General features: G+C 45.9%; 1 protein-coding gene across 1 annotated transcript in view; it reads left to right on the top strand.

Moving 5' to 3' along the window:
- TGFBR2 (transforming growth factor beta receptor 2) overlaps positions 1–15,189 on the top strand; it is a 96,106-nt gene that overhangs the window by 20,422 nt on the left and 60,495 nt on the right. The gene's annotated exons all lie outside the window — the stretch shown is intronic.

Below are 15,189 nucleotides of genomic sequence, written 5' to 3'. Positions count from 1 at the left end.
AGCCATCCCCAGCGCCCGGGCCATCCTTGCTCCAATGGAGCCTTGGCTGCGGGAGGGGAAGAGAGAGACAGAGAGGAAAGCGCGGCGGAGGGGTGGAGAAGCAAATGGGCACTTCTGTGTGCCCTGGCCGGGAATCGAACCCGGGTCCTCCGCACGCTAGGCCGACGCTCTACCGCTGAGCCAACCGGCCAGGGCCTGTAGAACATTTCTTATGCCCAAGCCAGACCTCTAGGAGTTCTGATTTATTTCCCCTTGGTGTAGGGCCCTGGTATCAATACTGTTTTAGAATATCCTGAGATAATTCCAATGTGGAACCCAGGTTGAAAAACACTGATGTGGCCTATTGCAGGTAGGTTACAAATGGGGAATTTGACCAGAGAGGTCAAGGTACTTACTTGCTATCACCCAGCAAAGAAGTACCACTTATGGGGTTCAAACCTTCCCATCTCTGACTGCTGTACTAAATCCAATATAACAAATCTGAGGCAGGTTTTAGAGTAGAGCGAAGGGAGAATGAAAATCCCTTTGCTTCTGAAAACTTACCTGCAGAGTGGGGTAAGCAGAAGCCCATCTAAAAGGCTTCTCACAATGAAGGAGGCTAAAAAGGCTGGAGTAGGCAGAGACTTTTCAGAAGAGAAAAGGGTTGCCCTGGGTCTGAAAGGCTGGCTGCAACTCAATGGCACCATTGTCTGCCTGTTAGCCGCTGAGTTACACTTCTCCACCTACTTCAAGGAGGCAGAGGGGAAGCTGGGAAGCTACCCAGGGGCATCACGTCCACTGACAATGTGGAGGCAGTTCTCCAGCTCTCCTGAGCCACACCCAGAGTGGACAGTCAGGATGCCCACTGCCTGGGGCCTCTTCTCCTGGGTCCTGGCAGACAGCAGGTGTCCTTGCAGAAGCCATTCTCTTAGTCCCTTCTCCCAGTCCCATTAAAACTCATGGCTGCTAGTAGAGGCACTGAACTCTTTCCAGGGCCTGGGCAGGCCACCTTGGGGATCATCCCGTGGCCATGCACTGGTCGATCTTGTGGAGAGGCGGAAATGCTGGCGGGGTGGGGGTGGGGGAGGCAGTTATTGATGAAAGGATTTTTGATAAGGGTGTTGTTCAGCAGAAAAGTAATCAGATTATGGAGGCCTTAAATGCTAGCCCATGCAGTTTAGGCCTAAGTCTCTGAGTCTTTGACAAATTTTAAGTAGAAGAATGATATAATTAAGCCATTGCAAGGCCAGGAGTTTGTGATGATGGAAAGGTAGTACATTTCTCTCTTCCTCTCCCATGATGCCTTGCAGTTAGCAGAAGGCAGGGGAACCCATCACAATCACCCTGTGTACCAAGTGACGCTAGGATTCCATTGTCAGTCAGCTCTTTACAGTTTTTTTAAAAACAATCGTTGCTTCTTTGCACTTGAAAAGATATAGGGGAAAGTGCTTAGGAGTCCCAGAACTTTTCTTAGGAGCTGTCTAGACCTCACTCCATGCAAGGCAGCCTTCTGAATCCTCTGGGATAACGTGCACATACACGCACGCATGCGCGCACACACACACAATAAAAGACACAAATTCATTAATTCCAAGGAGTGCCTTCTTTTTGCCCACGCCTCACACATAGACAATTTCCTGATATGCTCTCAACTCAGTTATCTCAAACACGTTTCATATACTTTTGGACTCAAGAGTTAAGAGTTTCGGAAGGGGAAAGCTCAGTGCAATACTGTTCTTGTATCTAACGCCCGGTTAATGGACTCGAGGCTGGAAGGTTGGATTGGTTAGACAACATATGTAAACCACTATCCGGAACTCATCAGGGTGGAGAAGGCTGCCAATAGCTCAGAAACTTGGTATTTAAGGGCCCTTTATCATTGGGGTAAATTATATAGCCATCTTAGAAAGCAACACTGTTCAGCAGAACTTTCTGCAGTGGTGACAGTATCTTATATCTGTGCTGTCCAGTGTGGTAACTGTCAGCCACCTGTGACTTGCAGTGTGGCAGGTGCAGCTAAGGCGCTTAATTCTAAATATTATTTTATGTCAATTAACTGAAATGTCAATAGCTACATGTAGCTATCTGCTACCATAATGGGCAGAACAGTTGTAGAGTGTCCTTAAAATTCCCATTTTCCTCAATTCCTCCCTTGAAATATGATACATTCTGGTCATATCTTAGCACCTATAATCATAGCAGGACAGATGAAATTATTTGTCCATTTTTCCCTTTCTGGTTTCTATCTGGCTATATAATATTTTCATGTGTCTGGAAATACTCTCTAGTAATACACTCTCGTTCTAATACTTTGTTGGAAGAGGATCCAGCCAGGTCTCTGTTATCATCACCTGTGGTTTTAGTTTTGCCTTCAAAAGGCTGTAAAAAGAGTGTTGTCCTGTAAGAGAAAGAGACACTTAAAGTCTATGCACATGGAGGGCGAGGGATTACAAACCTATTCAAACTGCTGGACAGACCAGGTAGAGAGAAATTCAAGAGGCAGGTAGGAGTGACCTGAGAGAGAAGTGGCCGTGGAGGAATGCTTTTAATTAGGTTTAGCTGCCATCCCAGGCATCCAGGGGAAGCGGCTACCCTGAGGCCACGGGGATTTTCCCTTGTGAATAAATTCTTCCCCCTTTGGTCACCTCTCTGCTATGTTCTAGAAACTCACCCTTATTTGGCATGCTGTGACTTGAACCCTCTGAAAAACCTTGACAGAAAAAGGCCGGTATTTTTTTTTTTTTTTTTTATAAAATGTTAATTTCCTTGCTCTAGGCTTATGTGGGCTTTGCCTGGAAACTGAATCTGTGTGCTTCAGCTCTGCCCTACGTTTCAGTCATTGAAATGGGGTTTTACTAGGAATTACTTAATACCTCTGGAGTCAGAGGGGCCTAACTTTTTTTTTACACAGCCTTTTATCTTAGGTACAGGGATTTGCGTTTTTGAGAGCTGGTGCCAGCTGACTTGAGCCCTCGCAATTTCAGCTCGTCGCAAACCTAGTTCGGTCCATTTTTTTCTGACTTCCGGAAACTTCTGCCGCTGCCACTCAGGGCTTAGAGGTTTACTTTGGAATCTAGCTTTTGCTCTTAATTGTCTTCTGCCCCTACCTCAGCAGGAATAGTCCAGAGAGCCAGTCCTTTTACTACAAAACACATTCCTTAAGAATCCAAGATGGAACTGTCATTAGAAATGGCATCCAAGCCAGTAGGCAAGTCTCTTCCGCCCGGGACTTCTTTCCTGGCTCTGTTCTCCTCCTGTGTCCTGTAACCTTCATTTGCAGGTCTCCCTGGGAGCTGAGGAACCCAGGTCTTTTTTGGATGTCCTTCCATTCATGTTGTACAGTAGAACTTTCTGTGATGATAAAAATATTCTGTGTTTATCTATCTTGGACATATGTGACTGCTAAGCACTTGAAAATGGCAAGCACAATTTAAAAGTGACTGTGATTTTGGCCCTGGCCGGTTGGCTCAGTGGTAGAGCATTACCCTGGTGTGCAGGAGTCCCAGGTTCGATTCCCAGCCAGGGCACACAGGAGAAGCGCCCATCTGCTTCTCCACCCCTCTCCCTCTCCTTCCTCTCTGTCTCTCTCTTCCCCTCCCGCAGCCAAGGCTCCATTGGAGCAAAGTTGGCCCGGGCACCGAGGATGGCTCTGTGGCCTCTGCCTCAGGCGCTAGAATGGCTCTGGTTGCAACAGAGCGACGCCCCAGATGGGCAGAGCGTCGCCCCTGGTGGGTGTGCCAGGTGGATCCCGGTCGGGCGCATGCGGGAGTCTGTCTGACTGCCTCCCCACTTCCAACTTCAGAAAAATACAAAAAAATAAAAGTGACTGTGATTTTATTTAACTGAAGTTACATATAAAAGCCTCTGGCTGCCATATGACACAGTGTAGCCCTGGCTGGTCCCGTTGACTGCAGAACAGTGTGTCCGAGGGAAGCATCTTCTTTTGGCTCCCGTGGGGTCCTCCACCTTCACAAACCGGCTCTTCCCAGGCAAGAAACTCTTTGACTTCTAAACTGACATCCTTATACTGCTAATTTTGACTGCTGAACCTTGAGCTTTTTATTCAAAACAATTCAAACAAACAAAACAAACATGTCACTGACGACACACACACACACACACACACACACACACACACTCTCACACACACACACACACACACACACACACTGTCCCCTGGGTTCAGCATTTTCTCCCTATTGTCCCATTCCCTGTGTGAGCATATTTTTATTCCTTGTCCAGTAACTGAAAATAAATGCTTTTTGTTTTTTTAAATACATATGAGGAATTTATCAAAAGAATAGAAGGTTTCTCCTGGAACTTGGGTTTAGAGGACTTGAGGAAAGGAAAGTGGGAACAGGTGTTACTGAGCGCCCGTTCCTCTGTGCCAGGCAGCGTTCAAGATGCTGGGGTGTAGCAGCGAACCCAACAGAACCTGTGTGTACAAGTCAGCAAACAGGACTCTGCTCCTGCGTCGGGGATGATGAATGCAGGGTTATAGAGGCAGAGAGGGAAGGTCAGTGTTTGCAATTTCAGGAGGGATTGTCACATCCCTATCTGAAGCAGGCAGATAATCTGGAGTAAGAACATTCTAGGTTGGAAGGAACAATAAGTCCATCTGCCTTAAAACCAGACTGTGCTTGTCATATTTCCCTCTTCCCTCCATTCTCCCACGGTCTCTCATCTCTTTTTACATTCGACACCCCCCCCCCCCAAGAAATGGAGCCAACTGCACTCCACTGGTGTTGTCAAAGAGATTAGACTGCGATGGGTAAGACACGGAAATGTAGTCAAAGTGTACTTTCTCAGTCTAGCGCCGCAGCCATGCAGCACCATATATATCTTCACTCTCACTTTGTTGGTTGAACAAATAAGATGGCGTGGAGGGCCATTCAAAGTCCCAGATGTTAGCTGCATACCAGAGCTTGCATAAAGTCTTCTTAAGATCAAGAAAGTATTGTAGCCTGACTGGGCGGTGGCGCAGTGGATAGAGCATCCGACTGGGATGTGGAAGACCCAGGTTCGAGACCCCAAGGTCTCCAGCTTGAGCGAGTCCTCATCTGGTTTGAGCAAAAGCTCACCAGCTTGAGCCCAAGGTCTCTGGCTCGAGCAAGGGGTTACTCGGTCTGCTGAAGGCCCGCGGTCAAGGCACATATGAGAAAGCAATCAATAAACAATTGAGGTATTGCAATGCGCAAAGAAAAACTAATGATTGATGCTTCTCATCTCTCCGTTCCTGTCTGTCTGTCCCTGTCTATCCCTCTCTCTGACTCCCTCTCTGTCTCTGTAAAAAAAAAAAAAAAAAAAGGTATTGTAATTTGACTTCCGAGTCATAATTCAAATTTCAAAGTTTCAGTTACTTATTCCATCTTAGCCCTAGTAGATGATAACATCTAGAGTATGCAAATGTGGCCATTCCTCCTAGATGCAAGGAGCCCGCCATATTCCAGTACTATGTGAGAAGAATACACTTCAGGAACTCGGAGAGGAGTTCTCATTTTCCATATTAGTGGTCCCTGGAATCTGCCTTGACTCTACCGCAGCCTGTGGACAGTGCCATCATGGAAACGTGATTCTCTCTGCTCCCCAACTGGAGTGGCGTGATTACGGCTTGCAGAGAAGTTGGTTTGCACTCATTAAAGGGTTGCATCACACATACACACGGCAGCTACATACCTCAGGAGAGACCTTGCTGCTGTTTACTGCAGAGAACTTGAAGGTCATGACTACAATGAGTCAATGCCCAGGCAAGGCAAAGGACCAGCCTCCCATTTTCTCATCCAACTGCACTGTGAGAAAACAAGCCAAGTTGCCCAGTGTAAGGGCAGATTCTCAGATTTCCTTTCAAATTTCCTGTCCTTTGTTGTCTTTTCTTGAATCCTTAACAATGCTTGAAACTTGTTTGTTTCTTTTTAATTTCACTTCCTCTGCTTGAAAAACACCAAGTGCGTGTGTGTGGTGGTGAAGGGTGTGTGTGTGTGTGTGTGTGTGTGTGTGTGTGTGTTTCAGAGTGTTTGGTGTTATCTTAGAAACTGTGTGTGTGTGTGTGTGTGTGTGTGTGTGTTTCAGAGTGTTTGGTGTTATCTTAGAAACTGTGTGTGTGTGTGTGTGTGTGTGTTTCAGAGTGTTTGGTGTTATCTTAGAAACTGTGTGTGTGTGTGTGTGTGTGTGTGTGTGTGTTTCAGAGTGTTTGGTGTTATCTTAGAAACTGTGTGTGTGTGTGTGTGTGTGTGTGTGTTTCAGAGTGTTTGGTGTTATCTTAGAAACTGTGTGTGTGTGTGTGTGTGTGTGTGTGTGTGTTTCAGAGTGTTTGGTGTTATCTTAGAAACTGTGTGTGTGTGTGTGTGTGTGTTTCAGAGTGTTTGGTGTTATCTTAGAAACTGTGTGTGTGTGTGTGTGTGTGTTTCAGAGTGTTTGGTGTTATTTTAGAAACCAACCCAAGTTCTTTCAGAAGTGGGTTACTGTTGTCCTGTATCGGTAAAAGGACACCAGAAGCGGTTTCTGCATTTCATTCCCTTAATGTTGACTGTATTTCTTTTCCTTCATTTGCATTTTGGGGAAAAGCAACCATGAAGGAACTTGCTTTTGAATGTTGGCTTTTAATTCAGCCAACACTTATCGGGCCCTTGTTATGTGGGAGACCCTGGACTGAGGCTGTCATCATGCAACAGGACAGAGGACAGTCCCTGCCATCAGGAAGCTGATGGCCTGTGCTGTTTGCCAACCTAGCAAGTTACTTAAATACCCTTCTGTGCTGTGCAAATAGAACATGAAGACTAACCTTCCATAACCATGTGTCGACGTAATCAAGGCTTTGATCAAGCAATAGGATGTTTTTACGCATTTGACCCTTTTGTTATTTTTCCTTACCATGCAAGCGGAACCCAGAGAATGGATTCAGAGGTCAGCCTGGACTAGAAAAATTAGAAACATGTTCCAGGTTGTTGTTTTCAACTGTGACAGTAAATGTCTCTGCTCTAAATCAGAATTTCCTCCACATCCCCCATAAAATGAGAGGAAATGCCTACAGGGGCTGAATGGAAAGTGACCCTGCCATAAATTTCCTTCCTTCCAACCTCGTGATGCACAGATGACACTGTGTAGTCTTGCTGTCACAGGACTGGCCGATCAGTGGCGGGGTTCAGGTCTAAGTGTGTGTGTGGATGTCTAAAGGGGAAACATGGTACTTGAACAGCATAGAAGCATAAGAAGTTCTAAAGGGCTTTCCCAATGAGCAGAGAAAACCAATCCAGATGTAACCCCCTGCTTGACAATCCTGAAGCCATTTTTCTTCTAAGTTGAAAGGGCATCTCACTCTGTTTAATCAGGGCTACCAGGTCTAAGCTGGGCCATATTTGAATTATTCAGCTTTTTTATTTTTATTTTTATTTTGGGGGGTTGAATTGTGAATACTTTCCAAAATGAAAAGGATCTTAAAGATCATGATTCATCCCCCCCATGTGACGGGTCAGAGGACAGGCAGAGAGTAGTGGAGCTGTTGCCTGGCAGCATGGTGCCCGCTCACAGTTGGTCCACAGTCTTCTCTACGGCCACCTGCTTCCATTCCCAGCACAGTGGATTCCCCTCCAGCAGAAATGATATAACAATATCAGAGAGTTCATTTTTACATGAGTAAATGGCCTCCAGGAGAAGAAATCAAGAAATACCGCATTCCGTATCACTGAATGACACAGAACACGTCTTAGCTAGGTACTGAAAAATCTGGTTCAACTGTAGCTCCTTTTCTTCTCCGATTCTCTTATCAGCGGAGAATCAACGTGTACTGGTTTTATTTCCTTGAGAAATAAACCAAACCGAACTTGATCTCGACACTTGAGAATTCCGTAATCTCAAGGCGCCTCCTTGCCTTCCCATCTCTGCATGTCAAACTCACTCATTTTATTAGCATGTTGTCAAATAACACTCTAAAGTGTCTCCAAGCCAAAGGAGATCAGCTATCACCTGTTGAATATGGTGCAGAGTCAGAAGAGAATTTGAGAATTGAACTCGATCCTAAACTGGTTATGAACAATAGTTGAAAACCAGATTATTTGGTTCTACAAGGATTGTTGAAAGATCCTAAACACTCTTGGGAACTTTATTGTAGATCAAGGATTGATTCCATCGTATCTCTTAGCTTTGGAGCATATTGGTAACAAAAATGTTCTATTTCAGTTCATCTCCTCACTCAAATTTCCTGGAAGATTTTTTTAGAAAGTCATCCAACCTGCTGTGGTCTAGGGCTGAGTAGGACTAGACCAGGGGTCCCCAAACTTTTTTCACAGGGGGCCAGTTCACTGTCCCTCAGACCGTTGGAGGGCCAGACTATAAAAAAAACTATGAACAAATCCCTATGCACACTGCACATATCTTATTTTAAAGTAAAAAAACAAAACGGGAACAAATACAATATTTAAAATAAAGAACAAGTAAATTTAAATCAACAAACTGACCAGTATTTCAATGGGAACTATGCTCCTCTCGCTGACCACTAATGAAAGAGGTGCCCCTTCCGGAAGTGCGGCGGGGGCCGGATAAATGGCCTCAGGGGGCCGCATGCAGCCCGTGGGCCGTAGTTTGGGGACCCCTGGACTAGACTGACCCAACCCTTGGTTCTCTTGTCTTGCCTTTCCTGTAAGTTACTTTCCTAGGGGGACAGCATCACATGCAGTGTTACTTTTGGAACCAGGGGTTGCTTGTGTGGCACTTTTTCTTGTCTAGACAGTTTTCACATGTACTTCAGGCATTTTTCTCTTCATCCTGACTCTAGAAAGTGCCATTTCATAGACCAGGAAATGGAAGTTCCAAGAAGTGAAGTGCCTTGTCCTTGGTCCCACCATTAATACTGGCAGAACCTGAATTCACTCTCCAGTCTTTGACTTTAAAACTCTTGGCCTTCACCAAGATATATCTTGCCTTTGTGATATATGTCTACTAAAATAAGTGAGATAATTACAAAGAATCGAAAGCTCTTTTCAAAGAAAATTACTGCTCCCTCTGTTCCTACCTACTGTCCGTCAACTTCTGCAGGCCACACTCGGTGTCCTTGTCTTCTTTGGAGTTTGAGTAAAACTCTGCTCTTAGGCCTTTGCAATGGGAACGTCTATTTTATTGTTAGCATCAGGAGGGATGAGGGGTACCGTGTGACCTGTGGCTTTGTCTCCCAGCTTTCCGTCATTGATCTTGGATAAGTAATTTCACCTTTCTGACTCTCCATTTCCCCACTATAAACTGGTGATGACAAAATTACATGGTTGTTGTGATGAGCAAATGAAATAATCATTGCCGCACTTGGCACTGGACTAGGCATTTGGCCGGCATTCAATATGCGGTGACACTCGAAATAATAATTGTTATTATTATCCCACGCGGCTCTGATTTTTAAAGGAGAGAATTTTTCCTTTCCTTGAACCAAAATGTGAGTGTCCATGTTAGAGAATCAAAGGCATATTAGAAAACATCTGTAGCAGAAGAGTCAAATCATGAATTTCTACATTTCAGGGAAACCTTTAATATTGGGAGAGAGAATTGAATGGACATGTTTAATAGTCATTCATGGTAAAGGGGCCAGGCAGAGCAGTAGGAGACACGGGGAGCAGCAGGGAGGAGGCAGGCTTGAATATACTTGCACCACCTTAAGGGGCCAGCGCTGTACACCACCAGCTGACTGTTGTCACGGGATGATGGCCGCCCACTGTTGCCACATCTTTGTACTTTCTTAAGTGGAGTTGGAAGTCTGGCTTCTCGTGGGAAACACCCTCATTTTAAAACTTGGTTCACATTTTAAAAAGAAAAGAGTTTAGGTCAGCCTGACCTGTGGTGGCGCAGTGGATGGAGCGTTGACCTGGAAATGCTGAGGTCGCCAGTTTGAAACCCTGGGCTTGCCTGGTCAAGGCACATATGGGAGTTGATGCTTCCAGCTTCTCCCCACCTTCTCTCTCTGTCTCTCTCTCTCTCTCTCCTCTCTCTCTCCCTCTCTGTCTCTCTCTCTCCCTTTCTCTCTCCTCTCTAAAATGAATAAAAAAAAACTTAAAAAAAAAGAAAAAAGAAAAGAATTTAGGTCAGACAGAACACATCCCTGGGCGGAACGGGCCACCCCCATCTCCGCCCCCACCAATCTCTGCTTTAGCATCTCCCAGCCAGATCTATTCCCGAGTTATATGGTTGTCAGAAACCGACTCTCTTGGACTGCACCCTTTAAAGGAGTCCCCCCCCCCCTCCAGTGCAGTAATATTTCCAGCCCTTTTCCAGAGCTTGCATATGAGAATCATATGCTTTGACTGGTATTTTCACATACTTAGTACAACTGTAATTGAAAAACCTTTCAGGCGCGGGTGTCCGGAGGGGGTATGGCGGCGGTGGTGTTAAAAAATCTTGCACAGCCCTGGCCGGTTGGCTCAGCGGTAGAGCGTCGGCCTAGCGTGCGGAGGACCCGGGTTCGATTCCCGGCCAGGGCACACAGGAGAAGCGCCCATTTGCTTCTCCACCCCTCCGCCGCGCTTTCCTCTCTGTCTCTCTCTTCCCCTCCCGCGCCAAGGCTCCATTGGAGCAAAGATGGCCCGGGCGCTGGGGATGGCTCTGTGGCCTCTACCTCAGGCGCTAGAGTGGCTCTGGTCACAACATGGCGACGCCCAGGATGGGCAGAGCATCGCCCCCTGGTGGGCAGAGCGTCGCCCCTGGTGGGCGTGCCGGGTGGATCCCGGTCGGGCGCATGCGGGAGTCTGTCTGACTGTCTCTCCCCGTTTCCAGCTTCAGAAAAATGAAAAAAAAAAAAAAAAAATCTTGCACAACATTTATAAATGAAAAGCCCTGTCACAGGAAATTGCTACTCAGACCAGATTCCTCGCTCAGTTGAAGCACATGGCTCATCTCAGGTGCTTGTTTTTCCGATTCACTAATAGCCTGCTTTAAAAAAATTCTTTCTGACCAGATAGGGTTACTCGTTTTTGCATTTAGTTGCCTCAGTACTTGGAGATACAGTGTGATTTCAGTCCTATGAATAACAACTATGTCTTCATATAGATCTTTTTCATTCTCAGTTCTTTGGATAAAAATAATTTTCGTGCATTTTTAAAATTATTTGTTATTATTATTATTATTATTATTAGTGAGAGCATGGGTAGGCAGAGACAGACTCTCTCTTGTGCCCCGACCAGGATCAACCCGGCCAGCCTACTAGGGAGCGATGCTCTGCCCATTTGGGGCTCTTGCTCTGTTCCAAATGGAGCCATTTTCTTTTTAGCGCCTGAAGTGGAGGCCATGGAGCCATCCTCAGTGCCGGCCACTGAGCCATGGCTGCAGGAGTGGAGGAGAAGAGAAAGAGAGGGAGAGAAGCGAGAGGGGGAGAGTTGGAGAAGCAAATGGGCACTTCTCCTGTGTGCCCTGACCGGGAATCGAACCTGGGACTTCCACATGCCAGGCTGATGCTCTACCACTGAGCCAACCAGCCAGGGCTGCATGTTTTTGTTGTTGTTACCTGAATGTAACATCTTGAGAAAAACAACCGTGCCTTATATTGTCCAACTTCTCCTCAGGGCTTAAATAGGAGGTACTCCCAAAGCGGATAAACAGTGCATATTTGTTTAGGTTGGCTCAGTTTTCTGCTAAGTAATGAATTATTTTAGCTGAATTATAATGTTCTAAACTTCCATAAATCGTGTGCTCATTATCTGGCCTCTCTCACACTGTGCTCTTTACCAGTGTTGTTTTGACTGTCACCTAGACAGTTAATCGCCCATGACTTTCAATAATCCGAGTGGTTTTCCTTGTCACACAGCGCTTCATCCAAGTTCTAGCCCCGGGGGAGCAATGCTTTCCCAGTTACTATTACTTCTTGTAGAGTATACCAACTTGAAAGCGCTTCCAAGCAGAAGAACAAAGTTGATCAACTGGATGTCTCTTGTCTACAGCCCCAGCCACTGCGTGCTCCTGGTTTGGGGGTTCATGTCAAGCCCCTCCAGTTAGGACTGGCCAGATAAACACCCTGTTAAAATCAGCTTTACCAATGATCAACTGTAGTTGCCAAGTGTGGATAGCAGCTTTTGCTGCAAACTGCTCATCCTTACCCAGCTTCCAGGAGTGTCTTTGATCCACTTGATTGCTATTAAAGATGAAGGAAGGTGATGAGAAACTTCAAAGTTGTTCTGCTTTTTGAATATGGCAAAGAGCTGGTATTCCGAAATCCTGTCTTTGGCAACAATGTAGATTTTTTCCATCTGTAAGAGTCATTTTAAATGTTTGGGTTTTGTCTCCCGTATGTGTGCGGATTCTGGGACATATTTTTTTTTTAAGGGCAAATTCAGCAAGTGTTAGAACTCAGACTGCACTTCATTCTTCAGTGATCCAAGAAATTCAGGAAGAAGCAAGAAAACAGTGTTCATATTCAGGAGCTATTTGGAGTTACGGGGGCCAGGGAGTGTTCTATGGGGATGCGTACAGTTAAAGCTCCAGCTCAGTTGTTTTCTGTTTGTTACTAGAAGCCAATTACTTTTCCATCCAGCTACAGATTGTTTTATTCTGTATAGTTTCTTTCAAATGTCCTTGTAAATAAAAAGTTTTAAATCCTAAAGGCACAGTCAGGTTTTTAAAGCACTCCATTGGATAATCCCTTAATTCCTTAATTTACTTGTTTGGTAAATACAGATTTATGTTTATGCAGTTTTTTTTTTCTTTTTAATTTTTCTGAAGTGAGAAGCAGAGAGGCAGAAAGACAGACTCCTGCACGCACCCAACAGGGATCCATCCAGCAAGCCCACCAGGGGGCGATGCTCTGCCCATCTGAGGTGTTGCTCCATTGCAACCAGAGCCATTCTAGCACCTGAGGCGGAGGTCACGGAGCCACCCTCAGCACCCCGGCTAACTTGCTCCAATGGAGCCTTGGTTGCGGGAGAGGAAGAGAGAGACAGAGAGGAAGGAGAGGGGGAGGGGTGGAGAAGCAGATGGGTTCTTCTCCTGTGTGCTCTGACTGGGAATCGAACTTGGGACTTCCACATGCTGGGCCGACGCTCTACCACTGAGCCAACTGGCCAGAGCCACTGTGCAGTTTTCTTAAAGCAATTCAGGGTGAACTATGAAACTCATGAGACAAAAAGGCCACTGAAACTCAAACCCTCAAAAATAAATCCCTTCAGTGGAACAAATGAAATGGAGAGAGAAATTTACACACAAACACATACACCTTCCTCTCCAATTCATTCATAATTACCTACATAATTGTCTGTGTAGGCTAGAGTTTTGTTATAAAGTTCTGCAACTCTCTAGATTCACTGCTTTGCTAGTTCTCAACTTTTAAGTTTTTGCATGAGGCATTGAGTTTATTCAGTTCGTTTTTAGAATAGAATATTTTTCTATGAGACCAACTGGACAAAGTCTGGGACTCTTTCTGGGCCTCCTCAACTCTCCTTGCCTGTTGTAAACATGGTTTTGGCCAGGCCAATCCTCTGAACCGTGGACACACCTAGAGCATCCGTGTGCCTCTCAGCTCTCCCCTCTGTGAAATGAGGCATGCATATTTGTGGACCAGTCCTGTGTTTTCAGAGAACTGACATCTAGATTGTCTGGATCTCCCCTTCTGCTCAGCCTCCTGGTCTGAGCTATGTTCTCAACCCAGAGTGCCTTTCTGGCCTTCCTCTGCCTCTCCAAACCACTGTCCTCCTAGGAAACTGGGTGTTCCTGTATGGGCTTGCTCTCCGGTTCTGACTTCATGTTTGCATTTAAAGGTAAAGAGGTTGAATTTGATCATCTTTCATCTGGATCTAGAGTATCAGCCACAGGAGGGCAGGGACCAACCTGAGGTTAATTTCCAGTCTCTTCCGTTTCCAGTCTCTTCCGGTGTGAACATCAGAGATACTGAATAAGTTCTTTTTTTTTTTTTTGTATTTTTCTGAAGTTGGAAACAGGGAGGCAGTCGGACAGACTCCCGCATGCACTCAACTGGGATCCACCCGGCATGCCCACCAGGGGGCGATGCTCTGCCCATCTGGGGCGTTGCTCTGTTGCAACCAGGGCCATTCTAGCACCTGAGGCAGAGGCCATGGAGCCATCCTCAGTGCCCGGGCCAACTTTGCTCCAATGGAGCCTTGGCTGCAGGAGGGGAAGAGAGAGACAGAGAGGAAGGAGAGGGTGAGGGGTAGAGAAGCAGATGGGCACCTCTCCTGTGTGCCCTGGCTGGGAATCGAACCCGGGACTCCTGGACACCAGGCTGACACTCTACCACTGAGCCAACCGGCCAGGGCCTGAATAAGTTCTTAACTGCTGACCAGGTGGTCTTCAATTTCAATGTGGGATAAAAATGTGTCTTCTCTTAAGAGGTTTTTGACTAGTAAGAATGATGTCCTGCCATTGCAAAGAGATTTTAAAGTATTTATTAGTTCATCCTTGGAAGGTTTTTTAAAAGTATTATGTTATTATTATGAAAACATTTGGGTGTAAAGAAGGATCGATGTCTTCAGGCCATTTGTCTCTGTGTCTTCCCTGCCCACACTGCAATCTCCTGGTTAACTAAGCCACGGTTTCTCCAGTACTGGCCCTGGTGCCCCGGAGACCATGTGGAACGGTCACTTGGAGAAAAGATCCACCTCTCCTCTCACGATACTTAGCATTGCTTAGGGGCTGAGGGTTCAAACACAATTTGAAAACTAAAAGCCGTTGAAGTGTGTTAGAAGTTCCAACAATATATGTTCAGAAAGGGAAACTATTCCTGAAATACCTTTGACTTGATCACAAGATGTTTTTTGTTTGTTTATAGTAATTTGCCAACATATTTGATTAGCTTGGAGATGTCTTTCTTTCATGAGGAGTCATGAAAGGATACCTCCGAGGTGGCGTGACTTGCTTCTTTGTTCTAGGCAGGAGGACTTGTGTGACAGGCCAGCAGACTAGTCCCACCTGGTCTCAGGGCCATGCAGGAGGGGTTGCCCACATCGCAGACCGTGGCGGCTGTCTGCCAGATGCTTGCCTCAGTGTCTGACTCTGCAATGCCAACTGCAATTAAAAACTTGCTTTCAGAGAACAAGTCCTTCTATTCCGAGCCCATATGGTGATCAGAGCCTCTGGGCCTGTGACCGTTTAAGGGCCGGGCTTCAGAGAAAAGCAAATGGAAAGAGCTGTAAGATGAGATGCCTTTTTTAAAAAAGGTGAGGAATAAGTACAGCAAGTCCTCAAATAATGTCGTTTCGTTCGAAGTCATCTCCTTATAACGTCAATGAGATG

This window comes from Saccopteryx bilineata, chromosome 10 (assembly GCF_036850765.1).
Source record: "Saccopteryx bilineata isolate mSacBil1 chromosome 10, mSacBil1_pri_phased_curated, whole genome shotgun sequence".
NCBI lineage: Eukaryota > Metazoa > Chordata > Mammalia > Chiroptera > Emballonuridae > Saccopteryx > Saccopteryx bilineata.
This window is presented reverse-complemented; position numbering and strand designations above follow the sequence as displayed.